The sequence below is a fragment of the Macaca thibetana genome, chromosome 14 (assembly GCF_024542745.1).
Source record: "Macaca thibetana thibetana isolate TM-01 chromosome 14, ASM2454274v1, whole genome shotgun sequence".
Taxonomy (NCBI): domain Eukaryota; kingdom Metazoa; phylum Chordata; class Mammalia; order Primates; family Cercopithecidae; genus Macaca; species Macaca thibetana.
In genome coordinates, this window is record NC_065591.1 from 29,706,847 (window position 1) to 29,711,526 (window position 4,680).

Sequence of the window (4,680 nt, forward strand, 5' to 3'; positions counted from 1 at the left end):
TGGAAGGCACTTGTGTGGCTGCTGTTTGGCTTCTACCATTGACACCACATCCCACTGCCATTTATGGCACCCACCTTCGAACTCCCAGGTCAGCTGGGGTTGAAAATTTGGAATTTGTACCCAGGAGGTAGAATGGGGCCACTTTAATAATTGTCTGGTCAGGATGATTTCCTGGAGGATGCTGATGAGGGTGGTGTTGGGGAGGAACCAAGGGGATGGCAAAAGAGCAGGTGATTTCTGCTTTGCGTTTTGTAGCAGTTACTTCTAGACCCAAACAACTTATTTGCAACTTTCAGAAGCATGGAAGGATGGGATTGTCATTGACTTAGTGTTTCTGTGCCTCACATTCTTTTCTGTAAAATTGGGGCAATCCAGGGCCTAACTGAGGCTAGACGGGAGAATTACATGAGATAATGCATGCACCATGCCTAGCACAGGGTGAGTAACCAGTAAATATTAGGCTTTTGTTTTCATTACACTCCCAGCTGCCTTGCAGTTTGGGTCATTCTGGGTCCCCATCTATGCCCACTCTTCTGCCCTCAGGGACTTGTGGCCTTCTTAGATTATATATAAAATCTTTCCTGGGCTAGCATTCTATTACCTGAGCCCATTCCTCTCTGTTTATAAGTGAAGAGAGAAACTGATGCCCAGAGAGGTGAAGTGGCTTGTTCAAAGTCACAGTTAGCAAGTTTAATTCTGTTGCTACTCTTACGTATTAGTTATCTATTGCTGCATAACAAATTACCCTAAGATATGGCATCTTAAAACAACATGTATTATCTCACATGGTTTCTGAGGGTCAGGGATCTGGGAGCAGCTTAGGTCTATGGTTCTCTCATCAGGTTGCGGTGAAGGTGTCAGCTGGGGCTGTGGTTTCTGAAGACTTGACTGGGGCTGGATTTCATCATTTCCAAGATGACTCTGAAGGGTAGCAGAAAATGCCACCCCAAAATATGCCATTTTGGTATAAGAATTATTTTGAGCTGGAAGCGAAGGAGAAAAAGAAGATAGACCCAAGAAGAATTCTCTACCCTCCCTCTATTTGCCTAAAACACGATGTGAGTTTGTAAAGGTGCCCTCTCTCTTCTCCCTACCAGGAAGGACAGAAATTAGTCACAAGAGACAACACTAGACCCTTATAAGCCCAGAGAGGGCACCACAGGAATCTTCATTAAAAAACCTTACCAATGAGTCCTTCTCTTCCATTAGCCCCCACATGTATTTGCCTTTCCATAATTTGCCACCTGTAAAAGCTCAAAGTCTTTTTCCTTTGTCTTACCACTTCTCTAAAACTGTATAGTTCTTTTGTTAAGATGCAATATAAGCCCAAGTTCTAGCCACCCCTTTGAGTTACTCACTGGGTGTTCCCATGTGTATGTGTCATGCACATGTTAATGCAATTCTGCTTGTTTTTCTCTTGTTTATCTGACTTTTATCAGTGTAATTTGCAGAGCCCAGCCAGCGAATGAATCTAAGATGGGCAGAGGGAAAACAGTTTTTTTCTCTCCAGCAGCTTACTCAGATGGTTGTTTTCAGGAAGCTTTCGTTCCTTGCCTGGGAGCCTGTCCTCAGGGCTGCTCAGGACAAGACTTCCCACAGCGCACGTGGTCCAGTGGGGAGTGCAGATGGAGACAGCAGTGTCTTTCATAACCTAATCTCAGGAGGGATTTGCGGTCACTACTCCCATCTGTGATGGGTCACACATACCAACCCTGGTACACTGCGGGAGGGGATCATGCAAGGTTCATGACAACCAGGAGGCCAAAATTATGAGACACCATCTTGGAGGCTGGTGACCATCCCTTAAGTTAAAGACAAAGTCCTTAACAGAGAACTGCTTACCTTATCAGCCTCCGCTCATAAAATACTCCTTTTGATCTCTGGGCTTCGGTTTACTCTGGTCTTTTTTCAGTTGCCACATACACTACATTCCTGCCCAGCCTGCCTTGGCAAGTGTCACTTCCCCCTGTGCCTGGAACACTAATGTATCACTCCATCTATTAATATCCCATCAATTCTTCTTCTTCCTTTAACACTCTGCTCTGGCCACACTTCTTCCAGGAAGCCTTCCCTGGTCCCTTAGCCTGGGTCTGGGCTTCTGGTCATATGCCTTGTCTTGGTTGAAATTGAGTCAACGATTATTGAATGGATGTCTCCCTTACAGGAGTATGTGGTCTGACTTGCACTCTCTGGGTCACAGGCAGGGAGCACGGATCATAGAGTCATGCTTAGATGCCAGGTTTCTTCACTCGGAATCCTGGATCCAGACTCTTAATAACCACTTGTTAATCCTCATTCTTAGAGGGAGAAAAATAGCTGTTATTGTGCCTTGTCCTTATACAAGGCTCTTTTCATTGGTTCTAAAAATAGAGTGGTGGATTTTCCAGACTGAGCATTGAGCCTATATTTTTGCCTCCAGGCCTCCTGCATTGATCACTAGAAAGGAATTTTTTTTTTTTTTACAGTATATTATTTTACTCCCTCATCAATTTGATTCTTCTTTGTCAGCCAGCACAGAGTTTTAAAAATCACCAGCAATACTCTTTGTCACAGGCATTCTTTGGAGACCCAGGTCTGCTTCTAGAATACATTGGGAGGAAGAATTGGAGAAGATAATTCTTTATTTTTACCTGCTCTTGTGGTCTGGCATACTGAGAGTTGCTTGGGACAGTGGGGATGTCTCAACTTGAGCCTAAAATGGAATTCATGTCTGTAGAAGCAGTGGCGGGAGGCTGGCGGGGACCAGGAGGTGATTTGCAGGACGGCTCTCCCACCCTTAACTGGGAGGAACCAGGGGATGGGGAGGAACCCTTGAAGTTAGCCATGCATTTGAGTCTGGTGGAAAGGAGGCTCCTAAAGGAAAGAATGAGAAACTGTTTACACAAGAGTCTCTGTGACCCTTGAGGGCACAAGGAGGCCCTTTTGAAGGTCTGGGTGACCCCATGTGATGCTGAGGGGAGAGGGACAATCTCCTCACTTCTGAATGGACCAGAGCAGCCTGCTGGCACTTGGAGCAGCTGTGGGAGCAGTGGTAGGTAGCACCCTTGCCGTGGACACTGGCATTCTTGTGATGGACTGGCATCCACGGCCGCTGGGAGGCAAGCATTGTCAACTCCCGGGGGACTTCAGATGCAGGCAACATAGGTGGGTGAGGTGGGAGAAGAGAAAAATCCAGTGGCTGCAACTGGATGCATTGTGTCTAATGGTGACTTGTTGGCTTATGAGCACCTGAGAGACACTTCCAAGGGACGCTGGGATGCAGAGACTGAGATCTCATGGGGAGTTGATGTTCTCTAGGATCCGATGGGAGAAAGAGCCAGTGAAGTGTGGGAATGGCTGTGATAGGTGACCAGTGCTACCCACAGGTCAGAGAGACCTGAGAAACTCAGTTTTATGTAGAATAAACCCACTGATGTTAGAAGCTTAGTGGACTTTAGAGATCACAGAGCTTAACCCTTCACTTTACAGAGGAGGAAGCTGAGGCCCAGAGAGGAAGGTTGATTTTCCCAGAGTAGATAGCTAAGATGGAGATCTGAGTTCTAGCCTTGCTTCTCTTGGTACCTCAGGGAGTTTGAGGGAACTTACATATATCACTGATATTTTCTTCAGGCCACTGAGACTTGGAAGGGTGCACTGATGCTGATGCCAGCAAGTTGTCACCAGGCTGGGTGACTCCATGTGGTGTGACTTCAGGGACAGACCAAAGCCAGCCTGGGCTAGGTGTGGTGGCTCATGCCTGTAATCCCAGCACTTTGGGAAGCTGAGGTGGGCGGATCATTTGAGGTCAGGAAATCGAGACCAGCCTGGCCAACATGGTGAAACCCCGTCTCTACTAAAAATACAAAAATTAGCTGGATGTGGTGGCATGTGCTTGTAGTCCCAGCTACTCAGGAGGCTGAGGCAGTAGAGTCCATTCAGCCCGGGAGGTGGAGGCTGCAGTGAGCTGAGATCATGCCACTGCACTCCAGCATGGGCGACAGAACCAGACTCCGTCTCAAAACAAAAACAAAAACAAACAAGAAAAAAAAAACAAACAAAAAACCAGCCTGCCCGAGATGTCTCTCTTGATGGCAGACCCTGGACTCAGCAACATCCTCCACTGAAGTCATTCCTTTGGACTAGAACTAGGTACTTAGTGCAGATGCTTTTATTAGAGGAACTGTCACTTGTCAAGGGGGACAATTCCTGAGGAACTTGGAATAGTGAGCATGGGAGAGGGGCTGGAGAAGGGAGCTGGAGCCTGTAGCACTAGCAGAGACAGCAGCAACTATGTGTGATGGCAAGCCGGGGTGCAGCCTGGAAGTGAGGCCTGGGGATTCCAAAAAGGGTGAACAGATGTTAAAATGGGGAAGGAGTGGAAGTGGAGGACAATGAAAAAATGGGCTACTCTCAATTTTACCTTGAAGCTCCCAGCCCATTTCCCATGCCTCCTCAAGGCAGCAGTCCCTGCATCAGCCATGGGTGCAAAAATCTCCCTTCCCGGGTAATGATGGTTAGGCCTGACTTATTTATGTTTTTGAGTCTTTCTTCCCTGCAAGTCAGGAGTGAGAAAGAAGAGAGGAGAGGGGAAACCAAGGAAAAGAAAGGGGGAAGAGAGAATGAGAGAGAGAAAAGGAGGAGAATAGAGGGGGAGAGAGACAAATATGTGAAAGGAAATGAGAAACAAACGTGTGCAGAAAG